Source organism: Salvelinus fontinalis, chromosome 23 (assembly GCF_029448725.1).
Source record: "Salvelinus fontinalis isolate EN_2023a chromosome 23, ASM2944872v1, whole genome shotgun sequence".
NCBI lineage: Eukaryota > Metazoa > Chordata > Actinopteri > Salmoniformes > Salmonidae > Salvelinus > Salvelinus fontinalis.
The window spans coordinates 39,233,664-39,257,803 of NC_074687.1; the positions used below are offsets into that span (position 1 = coordinate 39,233,664).

The 24,140-nt window shown below is 40.3% G+C and overlaps 1 pseudogene; it reads right to left on the bottom strand.

The window, feature by feature from the left end:
- Nucleotides 1–24: 24 nt before the first annotated feature.
- On the bottom strand, nt 25–24,140 carry LOC129821494 (tetratricopeptide repeat protein 21B-like; annotated as a pseudogene).

Genomic DNA, 24,140 nt, shown 5'->3' on the forward strand with positions numbered 1-24,140 from the left:
AATGGACCAAAATACCAACAAATCTCAAATTGATTGGTAGATGCTAAAATGTCATTTCAGCCAGTGGTGCCTGGCCTCAGTGACATTTATTGCACAACAATATATCTTTCTTTATTGAGTGTTGCAACAGAGTCACTGTTTTCATTGTATTGCAAGAAAAACACATGGTAAAAATAAGTCTATAACAATACGTGTTTTGTACTGTAGTCACATGATTATTAAAAGCACTGTTTCTCATCTCTCCAAAATTCCCTTGATACATGATGAGAAAAATATCCTTCATAATAACTTCCAAATACTTAAGAATAATAATACATGTCAACAACAAACATCAAACAATAAAACACTGTCTCTCTCTCGCTCTCTCTCTGTGTGTGTGCCAAGACCGCAAAGCTGCCAGAGCTTTGTCAAAGATGTCCTTCCTCATCCTTGGATAACTAGGATGAGCCTCCAAAAACCTAAAGAAAACATGAGCATATAAAACACTTCCTTAAACATACCTTTAGTGGGGTTCATAGTTCAGCGCTGCATCCTGGAATGCCTGCTCCTTCTCCATAATGTAGCCCATGTATTCATAAGCTTTAGAGCATGAAAATGAACAATGACTGTTACTGTGATTCTGATTCGTTTTGATCAAGGGTTTTACAGTATGGATCTTTGCTATACAGCCAGATAGTGTAATAAATACCATTTTACCCCCCCCCCCCCCCCCCAACATTGACCTTATTATGGCGAAGACATCTTTTCAAGAGGTCCCCGCCATTGTCATATTTCCCTGACTGGATGTAAATGTCGGCCAGAAGCAGCCAGCTCTTCTCAAGCTCGTCGGTGTCAACAATGCTCCAGTTCATCTCAGCTATGCGTTTGAGCTGGTTCCTGACTCGAGGGGTTTGTTTGAGAATCATGTAGGCCGTCGCCATGGCTAGCAGTGCAGGCACATGATCCTTCTAAGTTAAAACAGGGAGCCCTGGTTAGTTGAGTGTTGTTTTACAGTCAATCACATCTAACATGCCTTTTGATTTCTATTAAGTAGACAAGGGTATGCAAAAATATAAATTGGAATGTTTCCTTGTCAGCAATAAGGAGGATTACATTTGTGCAACAGCAATTTCTCCTGCATTCTTACACAACTTCTCTTACTATGGTAAAAACTACTTACCATAAAAAAGGAATGTTGCTCAATAGATAAGCTGTTAAGAAAACCTCCAAAGTCAACCTCAATAAAGTGTTAAGCAAAGAGAAAGCCTGAGATAGAGCAACTCTAACCTCACTGGATGCATTAAGTGTGTGTATGCCCACTCATGTACACCATCTGGAGATGACTTACCTCATTGTTTGCAATCTCTGTGAAAACATTCAGGCCTTTCTCAACATTGGTTTTCTGCTTGGTGGCCAGAAAGCAGTAGTTCTCTAGGATCCGTAGTTGGACGTGTCCACTGGCTGGTTGGGGCTTTAACTCCTTCAGGAGATTCTCTGCTGTCCTCACGGCGAGCTGCTCCGACTGCTGCTTTTCAGTGGCGTTCCTGAGCATAGATGAACATGGAAAATGAAGAGCAATTACATCGATGACAACTTGACAGCCAGATAAATGAGCAAGGATAACATTCATTTACAGATGTGTTTTAGCTAATGTTTTTTTAAACATTTTTACATTGAGCTCCAAAAGTATTGAGACAGTGACACATGTTTTGTTGTTTGGCTCTGTACTCCAGCTCTTTGGGTGTGAGATGATACAATGACTATGAGGTTAAAGTGCAGACTGTCATCTTAAATTTGAGGGTATTTTCATCCATATCGGGTGAACTGTTTAGAAATACAGCACTTTTTGTACATAAGGACCCCCCCCCCCCCCCCATTTTAGGAGATCAAAAGTATTGGGGCAAATGTACTGTTATATGTGTATTAAAGCAGTCAGTATTTAGTATTTGGTCCCATATTCCTACTTGTAACTCTACAAATTTGTTGAATGCATTTGCTGTTTGTTTTGGTTGTGTTTCAGAATATTTTGTGCCCAATAGAAATGAATGATGAACAATGTATTGTGTCATTTTGGAGTCACTTTTATTGTAAATAAGAATAGAATATGTTTCGAAACACTTCTATATTAATGTGGATGCTACCATGATTACGGATAATCCTGAATGAATCATGAATAATGATGAGTGAGAAAGTTACAGATGCACAAATATCATACACCCAAGACATGCTAACCTCTCACCATTACAGTAACAGGTGAGGCTAGCATTTTTTGGGGGGTATGATATTTATTCCTCTGTAACTTTCTCACTCATCATTATTACCAATTCATTCAGGTTTATCCATAATCATGATAACATCCACATTCATGTAGATGTGTTTAGAAACATATTCTATTCTTATTTACAACAAAAGTGACTCCAAAATGACACTCACCATGTCAGTTCTCAAAGACTTCTCCCATAGTATCATTGTCTGGGTTAAGACAGACCCCAATCGTTATCTTTCCGGGCCTTGTTGAAGTGTCGCAACCCATCATTGGGTTCACCTGTGTACCTGGGCACCAAATACAACCTCATTATTAAAAATATACCATTCTAAATAAATGTACATGGATTCAGTAAGTGTTATTCATATACCTACCACAGATAAAGTCCTTTGCAATAGTTAAACCCAGTGTCAACACTTGGCCCTGAAGGAATGTTTTTCAGCCATCTCCAGAAACGTAGGAACTTCCTCTAACTTCCCAGATCTCCTCAGCAGGTCGATTAGACGTGCCAGTGTTGGGTAGTTGTCTAGCAGGAACATATGGAAAAGACATTACTTCCCGTCCAGGGGTGGTCAACTCAGCAGTGTATATTTACATTGAGGTTCTTAAGTTTCCTTTTAAAGATTTGCAAATCTCCTTTTAAATTCTATTTCAGTGGGGAAGTTGTGTATTCAGATCCAGGAGTAACAGAGACCTGTCACACCTGGTTTGCGCTCCAGTAGCTGCTGAAAGGGGAAAACAACTTGCTCATAGTGCTGCTTCCTGAAAGTCAGGTCAGCCATCATATACGAGGAAAGAGAGGTTCTATGGCACCGGAGGGGATTCTATGGCGTCGGAGGGGATGGCTGCCGTTTTACGGGCTCCTAACCAACTCTGCTATTTTGTTTGTTTTTTCGCATCGTTTGTAACTCATTGTACGTAATGTTGCTGCTACCACCTCGTATGACCGAAAAGAGCTTATGGACATCAGAACAGCGATGACTCCCCTCGAACTGGACAAAGATTTTTTTCTTTAATGAGTCCGATGCGAAGGATATACTGCTTTGTCAAGACAAGGCCCAAATCCCCATCATCAGCGAATAGAAAAGACTGAGGAAAAGGGGGAGGAGGGCGGGGTGCCTTGTAAGAATTTGCCGACGAGTAGGTAAACCACCACTTCCCTCCGTATCATTGGCCAACATGCAATTATTGGAAAACACACTGGACGATCTCCGATTTAAGACTATCCTTTAAACGGGACATTAAAAACGGTAATATCTTGTGTTTCACCGAGACGTGGCTGAACGACGACACGGATAATATAGAGCTTGCTGGCTTCTCTGTGCATCGGCAGGACAGAGCAGCTACGTCTGGTAAACACGAGGGGCGGGGGTGTGTGTCTATTTGTCAATAACTCTCGAGGTAAGACTCGAGGTATTGCTCCTCTGAGGTAGAATGCTTCATGATAAGCTGTTGACCACACTATCTACGCAGAGAGTTCTCATCAATATTACTCGTAGCCGTCTATTTACCACCACAAACCAATGCAGGGACTAAGACGGCACTCAAAGGGCTGTATAAGGCCATAAGCAAACAAGAAAATGCTCATCTAGAAGCAGCGTTCCTAGTGGCCGGGGACTTTAATGCAGGCAAACTTAAATCCGTTTTACCTCATTTCTACCAGCATGTCACATGTGCAACCAGAGGATAAAAAACTCTTGACCACCTTTACTACACACACAGAGACGCATACAAAGCTCTCCCTCGCCCTCCATATCCTCCTGATTCCTGCTTACAAGCAAAAACTAAAGCAGGAAGTACCAGTGACTCGCTAAATACGGAAGAGGTCAGATGACACGGATGCTACACTGTTTTGCTAGCACAGACTGGAATATGTTCCGGGATTCATCCAATGGCATTGAGGAGTATACCACCTCAGTCACCGGCATTGACGATGTCGTCCCCACAGTGACCGTATCAACATTTCCCAACCTGAAGCCATGGATAACCCGCAACATCGGCACTGAGCTAAAGACTAGAACTGCCGCTTTCAAGAAGCGGAACATTAATCCGGACGCTTATAAGAAATTCCGCTATGCCCTCAAACGAAACCATCAAACAGGCAAAGTGTCAATACAGGACTAAGATTGAATCCTACTACACCGGCTCTGATGCTTGTCGGATGTGGCAGGCCTTGAAAAATATTACGGACTACAAAGGGAAAACCAGCCGCGAGCTGCCCAGTGACGCGGGCCTACCAGACGAGCTAAATGCCTTTTATGCTCGCTTCGAGGCAAGCAACATTGAAGCAAGCCTGAGAGCACCAGCAGTTCCGGACAACTGTATGATCACGCTCTCCATAGCCGATGTGAGCAAGACCTTTAAACAGGTCAATATTCACAAAGCCACAGGGCCAGATGGGTTACCAGGACGTGTACTCAGGACATGCGCAGACCAATTGGCAAGTGTCTTCACTTTACCACCTGGCCGCCCCCCAGGTGGTAAGGGTAGGCAACAACACATATGCCACACTGATCCTCAACACTGGGGCCCCTCAGGGGTGCATGCTTAGTCCCCTCCTGTACTCACTGTTCACCCACAACTGCGTGGCCAAGTATGACTCCAACACCATCATTAAGTTTGCTGATGACACAAAAGTGGTAGGCCTGATCACCGACAACGATGAGACGCCTATGGGGAGGTCAGAGATAGGACAACAACCTCTCCCTCAATGTGAGCAAGACAAAGGAGCTGCTCGTGGAACATTGACAGGGCAGAAGTGGAGCGGGATGAGACTCCTTAACTTTAGTTCATTTAGAAAATATTTTCTCAACTCTATTTCTTGAACTGCATTGTTGGTTAAGGGCTTGTAAGTAAGCATTTCACGGTAAGGTCTACATCTGTTGTATTCGGCGCATGTGACAAATACAATTTGATTTGATTAATCAAGTTTTACAACACGATTTTCAAATGGGACTCGACAGAGATGGCATATAAATAGAACTAACCAGTGTTGCATCTTCATTGACCTGGTCACTCTTCAGAATGACACTGCATTGCTGTTGGCAGCCATTCACATGATCTAGAGTAAGGTACAACTGAGCCACCTCCAACATCACCTACTAGCAATGAAAGCATTCAAAATGAAGCTTTCTTAACCGATTATCTTCTAACATCGTAATAATAATATCCTTTCCTATGAGCACATGTAGTAATATAACTGGCTGGGTGTGAAACATACATTCACCCCCAAAAATGTCACTTATTTATATTATCATTTAGCGGATAAGAAACTATCATAATAAGCAAATGAGCAAACTATACAAAAACAGCACAGAAAGGCGACAGAAAGAGATCCTAGAGATTCACAATTACAGCTGCAGAGAGCACACACTTGGAAGGTTTGATTCAGCTGCACCGAACTTGCTATCCCTCTCACAATAGACAAGCGCTTCCTTGTAGAATTTCACTGCGCCCTCATACCCTCTAAGACTCGTGTAGTGTTTAGCGATCTCGGCACAGATCTGTGCAGCGAGCTGCTTCTGCATGGGGACAGCGTCTGGCTGCTCCAACACCTTGGCCTGCACATCCCAGGCCTAAAGGTCAGCACAAGGCTGGGTTCACGTATAGCTAAGCAATAGCAATGCTGTTAATTATGCGCATATCTTTGGGGAGACCTAGACGGATGATCATAATAATATATTTCAGTTATTTCAGTTTCTCTCATTCTGTGCCTGGGCCTTTATTAGATGCACAGGATGATCACGGACCTGGCAGGGAGCGGCACACAGAGTTATTCGAGGAGGGGTGTTCCCATAACAGTTCTGTTTGATCTAATATCACATTCATATGGAATACTGTTCTTACCTCGGAGTTGTGGCTGAGGCAGAACTCTAGAGACTAGGAGGAGAGCTTGTAATTGCCTTGTTAGAGGTGGATCTGTTCCATGAGCAGGTAGGCCTCAGCATGGGAGGAACACTGGTCCAGGCAATATTGGAGGCTGCTCTGTGCAGTGTCAATGTCACCTAAAGGACATCAGCATTGCCATCAAACCTATTGTTGTCATCCATGTTGAGAACCCCTTGGCATGAAAACAGAGCAGAATTCTGTCACATGCAATACAGTTGAAACTCACCTGACTGAAACCTAACTTTGGCCAATAGCAAGACACCCTGAAGGAGTCCAGGTACTATCTTGACCACAGTGTCCAAAACAGAGGTTTAATGCTGGAGCTGAGGGGCAGGAGGCTGGCTCTGGGATGTAGATGATGCCAATGTTATTAATCTCCAGCAGGAAGTCAGGGTTGAGCTTCTCAAAAGAGTCCACCACCAGCGGCAGGCCCTGCAGTGTGGGTGTCCACTGCATCGTTCAGCGGGTTGGTGACATCATCCTGTAGCCTGTGTTTCTTCAGAGCTAGCACAGCGCGCAAGTACAGCAGCTCCTGAAAGAGAGGAGAGAGCAAGCCAAGGGTGTCACAGGGTCTCCACAGTATTCAGCTCAGTAGGACTAAGACAGCATTGTTTATACCACAATCGTACAGCAGAATGTGCATCCCAAATGGCACCCTATTCCCTTCATAGTGTACTACAAAAGCGGTGCACTATAAAGGGAATCAAGTGAAATTTGGGACACAACCAGAGAGTATCCTCTGGGCCAGCAGAGGCCATAAAACTAAAGACTCACAGAACCAGCTGTTACTCAAAGGTTACTCATCCAGGCTGATGTCACTGTAAAGGGCTTAACAAACACAAAAAATACCAAGAATTACTCAACAAAAACTTGTGCAAAAGGCTACTGGGCTTTACTTTATTTCCAAATGGTGGATATGAATGTCAAGAGTGTAATAGGGTTACTTTTTCTAAAGGCTAGGCCTTTGAACTGGATTAAACAGAGTAATATCTTTCCTCTATCAGCCTTAACCCTGATTTCCCGATAGACTGCTGGATCTCTATGAGAAACTCCAGCTGTTGCTCTGCATCCTCTAAGTGTCCCTCGATCAGCTGGCACCTGATAATACCTGGAAATACAGATAATGTGTAAGTCATTTAAAAAACGGTTATATATTAGTTAATAGATTGCTTACAATTCTCAACTAAGCAGTAAATATTACCCAATTTTGTATAGGTATATATATATTTTTTTATTTTACCTTTTTAACTAGGCAAGTCAGTTAAGAACAAATTCTTATTTTCAATGCTGGCCTAGGAACAGTGGGTTAACTGCCTGTTCAGGGGCAGAACGACAGATTTGTACCTGGGGGATTTGTCAGCTGGGGGATTTGAACTTGCAACCTTTCGGTTACTAGTCCAACGCTCTAACCACTAGGCTACCCTGCCACCCTGTATGATGACATACAGTGGGGCAAAAAAGTATTTAGTCAGCCACCAATTGTGCAAGTTCTCCCACTTAAAAATGTGAGAGGCCTGTAATTTTCATCATAGGTAGACTTCAACTATGACAGACAAAATTAGAAAAAATAATCCAGAAAATCCCATTGTAGGATTTTTAATGAATTTCTTTGCAAATTATGGTGGAAAATAAGTATTTGGTCACCTACAAACAAGCAAGATTTCTGGCTCTCACAGACCTGTAACTTCTTCTTGAAGAGGCTCCTCTGTCCTCCACTCGTTACCTGTATTAATGGCACCTGTTTGAACTTAATATCAGTATAAAAGACACCTGTCCACAACCTCAAACAGTCACACTCCAAACTCCACTATGGCCAAGACCAAAGAGCTGTCAAAGGACACCAGAAACAAAATTGTAGATCTGCACCAGGCTGGGAAGACTGAATCTGCAATAGGTAAGCAGCTTGGTTTGAAGAAATCAACTGTGGGAGCAATTATTAGGAAATGGAAGACATACAAAACCACTGATAATCTCCCTCGATCTGGGGCTCCACGCAAGATCTCACCCTGTGGGGTCAAAATGATCACAAGAACGGTGAGCAAAAATCCCAGAACCACACGGGGGGACCTAGTGAATGACCTGCAGAGAGCTGGGACCAAAGTAACAAAGCCTACCATCAGTAACACACTACGCTGCCAGGGACTCAAATCCTGCAGTGCCAGACGTGTCCCCCTGCTTAAGCCAGTACATATCCAGGCCCGTCTGAAGTTTGCTAGAGAGCATTTGGATGATCCAGAAGAAGATTGGGAGAATGTCATATGGTCAGATGAAACCAAAATATAACTTTTTTGGTAAAAACTCAACTCGTCGTGTTTGGAGATCAAAGAATGCTGAGTTGCATCCAAAGAACACATACCTACTGTGAAGCATGGGGGTGGAAACATCATGCTTTGGGGCTGTTTTTCTGCAAAGGGACCAGGACGACTGATCCGTGAAAAGGAAAGAATGAATGGGGCCATGTATCGTGAGATTTTGAGTGAAAACCTCCTTCCATCAGCAAGGGCATTGAAGATGAAACGTGGCTGGGTCTTTCAGCATGACAATGATCCCAAACACACCGCCCGGGCAACGAAGGAGTGGCTTCGTAAGAAGCATTTCAAGGTCCTGGAGTGGCCTAGCCAGTCTCCAGATCTCAACACCATAGAAAATCTTTGGAGGGAGTTGAAAGTCCGTGTTGCCCAGCAACAGCCCCAAAACATCACTGCTCTAGAGGAGATCTGCATGGAGGAATGGGCCAAAATACCAGCAACAGTGTGTGAAAACCTTGTGAAGACTTACAGAAAATGTTTGACCTGTCATTGCCAACAAAGGGTATATAACAAAAGTATTGAGATAAACTTTTGTTATTGACCAAATACTTATTTTCCACCATAATTTGCAAAGAAATTCATTAAAAATCCTACAATGTGATTTTCTGGATTTTTCTTCTAATTTTGTCTGTCATAGTTGAAGTGTACCTATGATGAAAATTACAGGCCTCTCTCATCTTTTTAAGTGGGAGAACTTGCACAATTGGTGGCTGACTAAATACTTTTTTGCCCCACTGTACATTGCTACATTTATTGCTAAAAATAAAAAATATCCTGAACAATCAGCGTAACCTGTCAAAGCTGAGACACTTGTTTCATCCAGAGTCATTGCAGTCTTGTAACACTTCATAGCCTATTTGATTCTTCCCTGCAGAACCAACTGGTAGCGCAGCTCTGTGGCAAGATACGCATCCCCTTGGGCTTGGGAGAAGGCTTTGTCCACCATGATGTGGTTCTGCTGAATCACTGTCGAATTTCTTCCACACTAGTAAATGATAATATTAGAGTATTTCTTTGTGTATATCTCATGTCACACATGGCATGTACTGGTTCAGAGACTGTTGCAATGTTACAAGGGTGAAGTGAAGGGGTTCGACATCTCTTCAGAGGTGAAACCAGTGTCTTTTTTGTAAAATATGTTTATTGCAAACCATTAAACACGTCTTACCACCCGTGTGAAAGCGAAGGACATCCTGTAGAAAAGCTCTGGGCTGTGAGGCTCTTGGGTGTCCAAGCTGCTGATGAGATTTGAGAGCTGGTTAACTGACTGCTAAAAAGGAAAAAGGGTATCCCGTTTGGCCATGTACACATCATGAAAACATTCACCCTTCACAATTAGTTGTGTGGCAACGGGTTATAGTGTAATCTGTTTCTCATGTTAGCTCGTACTGTTTGAACATTACCTCTGTGATGTCTCCCTCTCTGCATAAGGAGTGCAAAGTGAGCATTCTCAGGGCTTCCAGGTTGTTTTTATCCCTCTGCAAGAGCCTAGAATGGGACAGGAAACATCACATTAATGACCAACACTGTTTGCTTGATCCTAATGAAAACGTGGTGCTGTCAGGGTTTTATATTACTTTTTCCCAGGATGGCTTATGTGACAGACAAGGCTGGAGGAAAAGTAGAGAATACAATCTAAGGAAGAACACCGAGTTAGACAATGAGAAAAAAAGAGCAGGACTGTGCACTGCATGTGTCCATCCCTGTTCACAGAGCTACGGCTCAGCAGGGCTAAACCAGTGGCTCTGGTCTTGGGCTTAATTCCCTTAGAAACAGGCTCCACCTGAGTGATCCTCCTTCCTGCAGTTCATAGAACCTGGAGGAGTGCATCCTGGGAAACGTGTGGCTCTAGCGCTTCAACTCAAAGGTCTTTTTATATTCCCTGGCTCTGGCCAGTGTCCAGCGGGCGAGCAGTCAGGAACAATGGTTCAGTCATTATGCACTGGTTCCAGGCATCACGCTCCATTTTCATTTGCACTTGAATACGGACCCACTTGCAAAGGCTGACTGGCTCGTTCTTTATATGGCTGCTATTGATTGACCAAATCCAGCAATGAAAGTGTTTATTTGATCCAAACAAATCTTTATAAACTACAATTTAAGCCAGCTAATATTTCCAGTATCATTAATTTAAGTTAACAAGAAAACACAATTTCTAGAGCAAAAACACCTATCAGATGGGATACTTTACCTCTATGCTGCGCCTACAGTTTTCTCGCAGTCCTGCAGGGTCAATAGAAGCTTCATATTCTTCATAAAGGCAGGGAGAAACCCAGGGAAACTAACAGTCACTTGGTTGACTGTCTCCAAAGCTCCGGAATAATTCTGTTGATACTCATAGTAATGTGCCTGAAACAGACAAGATATCACATAATTTATGGACATGTCGAGGGAAAGTCAAACGCATTGTTGTACATCTGTTTCAACAGAAAATTACTCGACAAAAAGAGCAAAAGGTAGCAAGCTAGCATTAGGTCTCACTGTATTACCACAGATAAGGCAAAAAGATCCATTCAATATATGGTTAGATATGGTACAAATTGAGACACAGATTGTGTTAGTGAATAATAAACTCAGTCATCCTAGTAAGGATGTGGGACACAGAAAATCTAGCACATTGAATTACAATAACTAAGCGCCACATTAAATTATGAGAAGTGACAGAAAACTCAATGTCTCCAATGAGTTGTCCCATGTCATTTCAGCAAGCCATGACACCCACCAACCTCAGATTGTTCTGAAATTGTTTCTGTAGTTAGAAACAGGTAAGATTGGCATTCCTGAAGCATTATTTGTTGAAATGTCATTTTATCTCTGAGAAATTCATTGATTAAACCCAAATTGGCAATTTAAATGTATAGGATTCAGATAACATTGAATAAATATAGTACCCAACATTCGATTTGGACCAAACTTTTTCCTACCAATGAGTAACACATAAGGAATACCCAAAAACTGTAAAAAGCCACCCACAGAAGCCACAAAAGCCACCCACAGATCCCCCACACCCATCCCACCACAACAACCAGTACAGTATAATTTCTATATGTTTGACAAGTAGTATGAGGCTGACTTGGAGTATTGCATCTCCATACTATGTCATGTATTCCCTGTGAATTTGGTGATTCCCCCCCCCCTGTTCAGAGAAATTAGTAATTCAATTTGCTTGCATTATTTACCATAAAGTAGTGTGACAGTACCATAGTTTGACCACTAAATGTCACTGTTACTGCCATACCGCAACACTATCCATTTTGCTGGTCTCTTGTGTTTACTCTTAGGGATAGGAGTTTTAGAGAAACAACAAATGTTGGTACATATAAGTGTCTTATATTGGCTGAAAGCTTAAATTCTTGTTAATATAGCTCCACTGTCCAATTTACAGTATCTATTACTGCGAAAAATTGCCATGCTATTGCTTGAGGAGAGCTCCTAACAACAAAACACTTTTTTCACCAGGATAGGTTTGATAAATTCACTTCTAAAGGTGAAATATGTACTTTCTTTCTGAAATCTTGCTCTGATTTATCATCCAAAGGGTCCCAGAGATAACAGAAAATGCCGTTTTGTTAGATAAAATCCTTTTTCATATCCTAAAAAGGTCCATATAGCATGCACGATCAATTTTGCATTTCCACTCGTTCAATTTGCAAAGAAAGGAATCTGTGAAAATCTAACCCTGAACGTTGTTTCAACCAGTCAAATCACATTCATACTTATTCCTCAGAGATCCTAGAATGTAACCAGACTTCACTATATCATTAGGGGTGTAGTATATCCCATAGGCCACCATATTTGAGAGCGACGCTTTCATGGCACGCCGATGATGCGGGCGGTCTTCACTTGATCGACTGTAACTTTGTCAAATAAGCACCAAATCGGGATCAAACAAAGCTAGCTAGATAGCCTATGAGCTGGGCTTTACGTATCTGTCGCAAAATGTAGCTGCTGACCTTGTGCGACATCAAGCCTTTTCCTTTTGTACAAATATTCTAAGAATATGGAGAGTTATGAAGTTATGAAAACTGGGTGTGTTGCAAATATTGAACTTATAATATGGCTAATAATACTTGCAAAGCTAAATCAAAGTCCAAGTATACAGATTTGATGATATTCTTGCAGAAAAATGGAGTATGAATGTGAATGTCTCCTTCACGATTTGCCCAAATGTACCTGGGGACTTCACACAAAGTCATGTAGTTTGCTCATACTTCAAGTTATCCGTCTGAAACTATGCACATACCCTGCTGTCATCTTGTGGACACCATTGGAGTGAGTGAAGTAGTGTGAAACAACCAGAGTGATGGCTAGATGTGGGACCTTTCTGTAGTATTTCAAAGATGGTGGTAGAAAAAACAAAACGGTTGGTTTATTCTTTGTATTTTCTTCTACCAGATCTATTGTGTTATATTCTCCTACATTCCACAAACTTCAAAGTGTTTCCTTTCAAATGGTACCAAGAACATGCATATACTTGCTTCAGGGCCTGAGCTACAGGCAGTTAGATTTGGGTATGTCATTTTAGGCAAACATTTTTAAGGGTCTATCCCTAATTATTAAACAGATCACAACATTTCCTTTGCAACTTTGGGTAAACAAACCAATAGATTTGCTCATGATGACAATCCTTTGTGTGGTCATCCTCACAAGTCAAGCCAGTCCTCTATAAAAGCAAAGGAGTTTGTCCTTCTTATATGCTTAATCTGTGTCCAGGAAATGGCCCCTTTGTGTGTGGTTTATTTGCTTCAAAAAAGGGATTAGTTACTGTTAGACCATTCCTGGTGAACAAGCAAACCATTAGGCTACAGCAGTTCTAATGGTTTAAATGTTAAGGTCTCTAGTGGTCTTCAATGGTAAAAGTCCCAAACACACACTGTGCAATATTTGGCAATTGTAAGGGTATTGGTTTGTGTTGGGTTTAATGGTGAATGTCACTAATCACAATACATATTTTCAAAAACATCTGACTGGCATGCAATTCATTATTTTAGTAACTAGACTATTTCTCCATCAAAGTTTAGAGCATGGGAAAAGTTTCAAATGACAATTGCATAGGGAAAGCCCTCTCAGAGAGCGGCCACTTGTTGGACTATTCAAGGAGAGTTGGGTTGAAGCATTAGGTAGCTAAGAGAAGGACAAACTGAATTGCTTTCATGGGGGACGACCACACAAATTTAATTTCATAATATTGGTTTTCTACCCAAAGTTGCAAAGGAAATGTTGTGATATATACAGTTGAAGTCGGAAGTTAACATACACCATAGCCAATAGATTTAAACTCAGTTTTTCACAATTCCTGACATTTAATCTGAGTAAAAATTCCCTGTCTTAGGTCAGTTAGGATCACCACTTCATTTTAAGAATGTGAAATGTCAGAATAATAGCAGAGAGAATTATTTATTTCAGCTTTTATTTCTTTCATCACATTCCCAGTGGGTCAGAAGTGTACATACACTCAATTCGTATTTGGTAGCATTGCCTTAAAATTGTTTAACTTGGGTCAAACGTTTCGGGTAGCCTTCCACAAGCTTCCCACAATAAGTTGGGTGAATTTTGGTCCATTCCTCCTGACAAAGCTGGTGTAACTGAGTCAGGTTTGTAGGCCTCCTTGCTCGCACACGCATTTTCAGTTCTGCCCACAAATTTTCTATGGGATTGAGGTCAGGGCTTTGTGATGGCCACTCCAATAACTTGACTTCATTATCATTAAGCCATTTTGCTACAACTTTGGAAGTATGCTTGGGGTGATTGTCCATTTGGAAGACCCATTTGCAACCAAGCTTTAACTTCCTGACAGATGTCTTGAGATGCTGCTTCAATATATCCACATAATTTTCATCTCCTCATGATGCCATTTTGTAAAGTGCACCAGTCCCTCATGCAGCAAAGCACCCCCACAAAATGATGCTGCCACCCCCATGCCTCACGGTTGGGATGGTGTTCTTCGGCTTGCAAGCCTCCCTCTTTTTCCTCCAAACATAATGATGGTCATTATGGCCAAACAGTTATATTTTTGTTTCATCAGACCAGAGGACATCAGAAGCTTCAAAAGCCATGACATCATTTTCGGGAATTTTCAAAGCTGTTTAAAGGCACAGTCAACTTAGTATATGTAAACTTCTGATCCACTGGAATTGTGACACAGTGAATTATAAGTGAAATAATCTGTCTGTAAACAGTTGTTGGAAAAATTACTTGTGTAATGCACAAAGTAGATGTCCTAACTGACTTGCCAAAACTATAGTTTGTTAACAAGAAATTTGTGGAGTGGTTGAAAAACAAGTTTTAATGACTCCAACCTAGGTGTATGTAAACTTCTGACTTCAACTGTATAATAAACACAAGAGACCAGAAAAATTGATAAAAGAGTGTGTTGTTATAGCAGCAACAACTGCATCTAGTGATCAGATCCTGGTACTTTCACACTACTTTATGGTAAATAATGCAAGCAACTTCAATGACTAATTTCTCTGAACAGGGGAAAAAAACATCACCAGATACACAGGAAATACAATACATAGTACGCAGAAACAATACTCCAAGCCGCATGATGTGTGGGGGGTTCCGTGGGTGGCTTTAAACAAAAAAAATATATTACCCATTGGCAGGAAGAAGTTTGCTTTAAAATGGATGTTGGATACTATATTTATTGAATACTATCTGAATCCTGAAAATGTAAATGTACAATTTGGGGCCGATCAATTAGCTTCATTTCTCAGAGATCAAATTGTATTTCAACAAAATAATGTTTCAGGAAAGCTAATCGTATCTGTAACTAACTACAGAAACAATTTCAGAACAATCTGAGATTGTAGGTTTCAAAATCCTCTTTATTCTGCATTTTGCGGTGAAACATTTCTTAACACAGGTGCCCTTCGTACCTTTCCCATCAGAGCGAAAATGTCTGCTTTCTCTTTCAAGCCTTTGTCAAAGTATTTCCCAGCCTTCTTCTCTATGCATCCTTACCAGTGGTCAGATCTGTCCAGCCTTTTAGGATAAGCTCCTGAACAACAGACATAAATTAAAAATATTATAAAAGGGTAGACAAAAAGGAAACCAGGTAGAAAGAAGTATATTGTGATTTCTAGTCATTCCACTCAAAAAGTTATTGGCAAGCCTGTACTGCCATAGCGTGAGCATAATTTTATCTATTTAACTGTTTGAGTTCTGTGTACGGTGACACCTGTATACTTTGTACATTTTTTACATGCTGTAAATAAATGCATATTCAAAATACAAAATTCATTGTTACAACAATTTGAGAGAAACACACATGACAAAACTAACTTCTCTGGAACCATTAGAGATTTTTATCATCCTCTCGATGTATTCTCTTGCTTAGTCATTACGTCCCAGAAGCCAGAGGAATATCCCAGCATAGTAGAGCCCATTAGGAGTAGCACTATTACGGTCCTCTTTCACCTTTGCATCCAGTTCCTGAAAGACATCTCGATCTGTAGTCAACACAAACAGATAAGTGTATAGATTCAGTGTCACGCCCTGATCATAGAGAGCCCTTGGTTCTCTATGGTGTAGTAGGTCAGGGTGTGACTAGGGGGTGTTCTAGTATGTCTATTTCTATGTTGGTGCTAATATGGTTCCCAATTAGAGGCAGCTGTTTATCATTGCGCCTCCCCAGTCCGGTACGTCATGTGCCAGCTCCCCGCACTCTCCCCGAAGTGCGTGTCACCTGTGCCAGCTCCACGCACCAGGCCTCCAGTGCGTCTCCCCAGCCCGGTACTTCCGGTGCCAGCTCCAAGGCCGGAGTCTTCCTCTGCGCCGGTGCCCAGTCCAGGCACGGTGTCCAGTCCCGCTCCAGGGCAGGAGCCTTCCTCTACGCTGATGCCCAGTTCAGGTACGGTGTCCAGTCCCGCTCCAGGGCAGGAGCCTTCCTCTGCGTCGGAGGGGGGGATTTTCATCCATATTGGGTGAACTGTTTAGAAATACAGCACTTTTTGTACATAGTCTTCCCGTTTTAGGGAACCAAAAGTATTTGGTATACTTTAATATATTTGGTCCCATATTCCTAGCACGCAATGACTAAATCAATCTTCTGAATCTATAAACTTGTTGGATGCACTTTAATGATGATTGTATCATTTAAAATCAAAAGTGCTGGAGTACAGAGCCAAAACAACAAGAAAAATGTGTCACTGTCCCAATAGTTTTTGACCTCACTGTAGCTGCTTTATTCGTTTGTTTCAAGCAAAGTAGTGGAGTCCTACTTTATCTTGTATCAGGTTACTGTAGGCATGGAAAAAGCTGAAGATTGGATAATTGCTCAATTTTGTTCTGGGCCACAGCTGCAGCATTTAATACATGATTGAAATACAGTGGAGTAAAGTACTTAAGTAAAATACTTTAAAGTAATACTTAAGTAGTTTTTTGGGGGTATCTGTACTTTACTATTCATATTTGACTACTTTTACTTTTACTCCACTATATTCCGAAAGAAAATAATGTACTTTTTACTCCTTACATTTTCCCTGACACGCAAAAGTACTCGTTACATTTTGAATGCTTAGCAGGACAGAAGAAATGTCTAATTCACGCACTTATCAAGAGAACATCCCTGGTCATCCCTACTGCCTCTGATCTGGATGACTCACTAAACACAAATGCTTCGTTTGTAAATTATTTCTGAGTGTTGAACTGTGCCTCTGGCTATCCGTAAATAAATAAATAAATACAAATAAGTGTGTCGTCTGTTTTGCTTAATATCAGAAATGTTAAATGATTTATACTTTTAATTTCATACCAAATACTTTTACACTTTTACTCAAGTAGTATTTTACTGGGTGACTTTCACTTTTACTTGAGTCATTATCTTGTAAGGTATCTATACTTTTACTCAAGTATGAAAACGGGGTACTTTTTACACCACTGTTGAAATACTTATCGTGGCAATAGTAGTTGATCAAGGCCTGGGAACAAAAACAAAAAACATGAAATGTAGAGCTGTGATAGGAAATAGCTTAAGAAAACACTTAATAAAATACGAATAAATCAAAGTAGGCTGTGTAACACAACATTGTGCTGATAAATAAATAACTCTTGTGGAATGCAAGTGGTCAGCATGAAGATACTTGTGCCAGTAATATCCTTCCTGGAAAGTTCCATTGCAAATTGGCCGGTGTTACGGATGTTTACAAATTCAACAACGTAACCAATATGCTAATCAAAAAGACCATTCAGAACATGTATATATTAAAGGAGTTTCATCCTGAATGTTTTGCCCCTTATTCTAAGATGATAAATTGCCTACATACACGTTATCCTACATGCTTTTACGAGAATTTGAACATGCATGTTATCGAAAACATTCTGGCAGATATGCTGTGCGTTCTTTCTTTCAGAACCTTTGAAAGAAATAGCTTAACCACGTAGGCTACACTGCAGCTTCTACATTACAAATAAGCTATACAGGCTACACGGTACAGTGATGTTACTGAATTGGATAACAGTACTTTGTGACTGAGGTAAAGACAGTTTCAGATTGGATATTCCACGGATATTCGCCTGTAGTTTTCCTTACATAAACCAAAAGCAGTTAGGGACCGTCAACATAGTGACAAATCAAATTTTTCAAATTTCAATAGCTCTTTAACCATTACTTCTAAAACTTTCAAAACTGGTTGTAGCTAACCGGATGGCATAGACACACACTGCACACACTTGTTTTTGTCGATTTACATCTCGCACTATTTTAAATAATTCATTTACCTTTTTGAATTTCAATAGCTCTTTGTTCATGTGACCTACTGACTTCAAACAAGGTTCGGAATGTACACTCAGTGGGCCTACACATTGCACACCTTTAACCTGTTGAGGCTAGGGGGTGCTGTTGTCACTATTTATGTAAATCATGTAATTTTTTAAACGGCTTCCTACTAAATTCTTGATCGTACAATATGCATATTATTACTATTATTGGATAGAAAACAGTCTATAGTTTCTATAGGCGTTGGAATTTTGTCTCTGAGGGGAACAGAACTCATTCTACAGCAATTTCCCTGACATGGAGTCAGATTTCACACATTTTGGCCCCTGATCTGGAGTCAGTTTGAAGGCCACTGTTATAGCTATGAGCATACAGACACTGCTTACGTCTTCCCCTGGATGCCTTTACGTGATGACGATTTGAATGGTGTCGATTGCCCAATCACAGCCACTATAAATCAAAAAAACCTGTAGGTAGGAACTCTTTTCCAGCTGCGTCAGGCGCGCGGAGGACACCGACCCGCACTTGTTCCAAGCATTAGTGTAGGGAGTAATATTTCTCCGGTCATGTTTCTACTCGTTATAGGAGTTAAAAACATCATAAGGTAGTTAATTTAAACCGTTTTATAGCAATTTATACCCGTTTAGTGCGATTTTGGGACATTTATTTCTGAGACACTGTGAATCTCTGGGCACTGTTCCAGTTCATGCCGAACGCAATGTGCATTTCTACATGGCAAGAGGACAGCTTTCGACCAAAAGACGATTAGACCCAAGAAAGGATTCTTTGACCAAGATTCTGATGGAAGAACAGCTCAAAGTAGGAACAATTTATTATGATAAATCGTGTTTCTGTCGAAAAATGTTAATGGCTTAGGACGCCATCTTGTTTGACGTAGCTTCGCTTGGCACAAACTGTATTGAAAAGTAAGGATAATTTAAAAAATGTAATTCCGCGATTGTATTAAGAATTAAATTGTCTATCAATCGCTGTCCACCCTGTATTTTTTTAGTCAAGTTTATGAGTATTTATGTATAAGACTAGATCACTGTCTAATATGGTGCACGACATTGTCTGACCAGCTGAGCTACTTTTGTCATTGTCTAACCATGATTTTGGTGGCTAAATATGCACATTTTCGAACAAACTGTATATGGATTGTGTAATATGATGTTACAGGAGTGTCATCGGAAGAATTCTGAGAAGGTTAGTGAAAAAATTAATATATTTTGGCGATGTTTACGTTATCGCTCTCTTTGGCTAGAATCAATGCTCTGGTAACGTTTGCATATGTGGTATGCTAATATAACGATTTATTGTGTTTTCGCTGTAAGACACTTAGAAAATCTGAAATAGTCTGTATTCACAGGATCTGTGTTTTTCGATTAGTGTATGCTGTGTATTTTTACGAAATGTTTGATGATTAGTAGTTAGGTAAACACGTTGCTCATTGTAATTATTCTAGTCCATTTGTGACGGTGGGTGCAATTGTAAACTATGACATCTACCTGAAATATGCACATTTTTCTAACAAAACCTATCCTATACCATAAATATGTTATCAGACTGTCATCTGATGAGTTTTTTTCTTGGTTAGTGGCTATCAATATCTTAGTTTAGCCGAATTGGTGATAGCTACTGGTGTTGGTGGACAAAGAAAAGATGGTGGATTATGCTAATGTGTTTAGCTAATAGATTTACATCTTTACATATTGTGTCTTCCCTGTAAAACATTTTAAAAATCGGACATGTTGGCTGGATTCACAAGATCTGTGTCTTTCATTAGCTGTATTGGACTTTAATGTGTGAAAGTTAAATATTTAAAAAATATATTTTTTTTGAATTTCGCGGCTCTGCCTTTTCAGTGGGGGTGGGGGGGGTGTGCCGCGAGCGGCACCCCAGTCCTAGACAGGTTTTAAGTTTGTCCATTTTCATCTCACACATTTTTACATTAAATTTGTAAACTTTCAAATTTCAATAGCTCCTTGGTCATGTCACCTACTGGACTCAAAGAAAGTTCAGAATGTCCACTGACTACCCTTATATAGTCAGTGGACTATAGTTATTCCATTGTACTGGATCTAATACATATTTGCATTTTACATACATTCATAAGTGTAATAATTTTTTATGACATACTGTGAAAAACTCTTGGCTGCTGGCCTACACCCACTTTCAGACATGCACAGAGCAGACTGAAAGGGGAAGGGTAGCTCTTGACTTGAACCACAGGGGTTCTCTGCAAAGAAAGAGTAATCCAAAAGGCACAGACACACCCCTTGACTTTCAATTGGCACCCTTGACCTGTATGTATTCTCTCCTTATTGGTCTCTGTGGTGCTTAGTCATTGGGAACTCCATTGCCGGCCCCATCATAAAGTTTTTACACAGTCTGGCAGTCTGACTAAAATGCCAGAGGTATGAGAGACATCCTCCTTTGTATTTATGGGAACAAATATTTCCTAGCATTTTGGATCCTATTCTTGGACAGTTAGAAGACACAATGCATTAATGCAAATAATTGGGGCTCTTTTCTTGACACACAGTAACAGTTTACCAGATAAGAAGTCAAGAAGATCAAAAAGTAAATTGTTGTAAGGGTGTACTACATCCTGTGCTGGCTGGAATCATTGTCATATCCATTCTGGATTCTGAGTGGTAAAATTCTAGCTGAAAAATGCCTCTATGTGTATACTGTTGTTGGAATTGCTTATGTCCGTCCTACATGTAGTGTTGATACATGGAATATTCCTCAACTGCATATATCATAAATTGCTATTGCAAATAGAAGTATTATGTTCAACAACTGACATTTTCAGATATTATTTTGACAAACACACTTTAAAACACTTTGGTGCTTACAATTCATTCTCTATTGTCATAGACTTGATGGGCACTGTCATCTGTGATCTTTGTGATGTGACTTTCTTTAAGCACATACTGATGAAACTGTCACTTCATATTTTTTTCTTAAAGTCTACAAACGCTCTACATTTATTCACTCTGTGATAGGGTTGGACCCTATATGCTACTTTTATTATCGTCCCGTAAATGTTTCAGTGCCTATAATTTAGGCTGTGTGTAGAATGGGGCATAATGGAACTTACCTCTACTAGATCATAGTGATAAGGAAATCAGCATACAGTTTTGCCCTGTTAATTAATTTGCCTATAACTAATCAGAATTCCATTATGTTTACATAAAAAATAGGATACTTCAAAATGAGAAGATCCTGCCATGGAAAAGATGACTGGGTGGATATAAAGTAGAAAGGAGGGGAAATAACTCACACCATGCAGCAGGACACCTTCAGCTGCGGGGTCTTTGTAACGCAGGTGTGATAGTTATATTTTCAATAATGAATGGTTAGCTGTTATGTGACAATTAGGTTAAAAAAAAATTGTGTGTAGATGGCCAAGGAAGTTGCACAGAACTTCCCCAACATCCCCTCCCAAATTGACATAGAACCTTCACAAAAACACATGGAGCAACTGCGAAAAGAAATGTCTGAAGGATATACTAAAAATGTCTGGTATGTAATGACATTTAATTCAAAGTAAATGTAAATTCTTTATTTTTATGTAGTTGTGTGGGACAACCATATTTTCAGTTCATGCCTATGATTTCAGAGTTCAACAAAGCCAACAACTGTTTCATGTGTGCCACTGATAAAGAACCTGGATGTGGCCCAAAGACTGACTGGATTAGTAACTTTATTTAACATGTTTATTATCTTTTGACAACAGTGACGGCATGTAAGACAATTTATGATATAACACAATGGATGGCTAATTCGTCATACTGCATTGATATTTGATATTATTTATAACGTGTTATGCTTTGTTTTGTTTTAGATTGAATGTTTTGCATGCCAAAACATGTGCTGTGGCTAGGAATGAAGACAAGAGTTCAGAGTGAAGAACACAAACTGGAAGTGCTGTCTTTGTTGTTGAAAATGTATGCTATACCCCATCCACACTGAAGAGGCTCTGAATGTACATTTTTTTTTATTTTACCGTTATTTTACCAGGTAAGTTGACTGAGAACACGTTCTCATTTGCAGCAACGACCTGGGGAATAGTTACAGGGGAGAGGAGGGGGATGAATGAGCCAATTGTAAACTGGGGATTATTAGGTGACCATGATGGTTTGAGGGCCAGATTGGGAATTTAGCCAGGACACCGGGGTTAACACCCCTACTCTTACGATAAGTGCCATGGGATCTTTAATGACCTCAGAGAGTCAGGACACCCGTTTAACGTCCCATCCGAAAGACGGCACCCTACACAGGGCAGTGTCCCCAATCACTGCAGTGGGGCATTGGGATATTTTTTTTTAGACCAGAGGAAAGAGTGCCTCCTACTGGCCCTCCAACACCACTTCCAGCAGCATCTGGTCTCCCATCCAGGGACTGACCAGGACCAACCCTGCTTAGCTTCAGAAGCAAGCCAGCAGTGGTATGCAGGGTGGTATGCTGCTGACCAACCAGGGATAAAGAGAAAGATAACACTGTGACATGTTTTGTACTTATTTTAAGGTAAGTGTCTGTTGACATGTTGGAAAAGATTAAAGGTCTACAATTTCTGTTTAATTTGTCAAATTTCAATTTTTATTCATTGATTTTCTGGCCACCATTACTGTGGTTACATGTTCAGTATATGTTTTGACCAGCTAACCCACTGCAGCCTACCTCACTAGCTCACTCTCCATCCCTGCTTTGGACAATTAATAGCATGACTCTTGAACTTTGCCCTTTAACTTTATGGTTGATATTAACGACGAAAGGAGATATTATTTGTCTCTCGCCTATTGTGTACTGCTGTTAAATACAGTTATTATAGATAACCCTTTTCTTGAATATTTAACACAACACTGAACCCCCTAATTGTCAAACTAATATTAATGTACAACAATATAGAAGAGACATGACTAGAGGTTATGCAATGTGGGTGTATATCCACTGCACGCTTCTTAGGTGTGTAACTGACATGACCAAGGAGCTATTGAAATTTTAAATGTAAAAAAAATCCTGTAAAAACGTGTGAGATGAAAATGGACAAGCTAAAGGTTGTACGACGTGTAGGCCCACTGAGTGTACATTATAAACCTTGTTTGAAGGCAGGTCACATGACCAAGGAGCTATTGACATTTTCAAGTTTGAAAAATGTATGTAAAATCGAGTGAGATGAAAATGGACAAACTAAAGGGTGTGCAATGTGTAGGCCCACTGAGTGTACATTCTGAACGTTGTTTGAAGTCATTAGGTCACATGACCAAGGAGCTATTGAAATTCGAAAGTTTGAAAATGCATGTAAAAACGTGTGAGATGAAAATGAACAAACCAAAGTGTGTGCAATATAGAAGGGTAGTCAGTGGACATTCGGAACCTTGTTTGAGTCAAGTAGGTCACATGACCAAGGAGCTATTGAAATTCGAATGTAAAAACGTTTGTACTTTGTTTACACTCCCTAACTAATTCAACTCGGAATACAAAATGCTGTTTACATTTCCATGTTTATTAATTTTGGAAAGCGAATTCATGTCCAAATCGTGAAAATAATACATGCGCAATGTTGTGCGCAATTTTTCAACATCTTATTTGGAGTCTGTGGTTGAAGTGGTTTGAAAGCGCGAATATACGTCGAATATCCAACTTTAAACTGTTTTTTACATCGGTTACTTTTGTGACATATCTCAATCAGTGAATAGAGAATTAGCTACAGTGAAAAACGTCAATTTACCAGCGTTGACTCTTCATCCTCTGTTTCTGCCATGACAATGTTTCACTTAAAACAGCAGCAATGAAGTAGATGGTAAAAGTCTTCACTGAATACCGCAGCCACCTTAACAATCAAAAAGCTAGATACAACCAATTCTAGCTACATTTTCGCCATTTTACAAAAACTTGTTAGGGTCTTTCGTTTACTTAACAACCACCGCCGCCATTTTCAAATGGTAAAGGAAGTTGAAAATTTGAT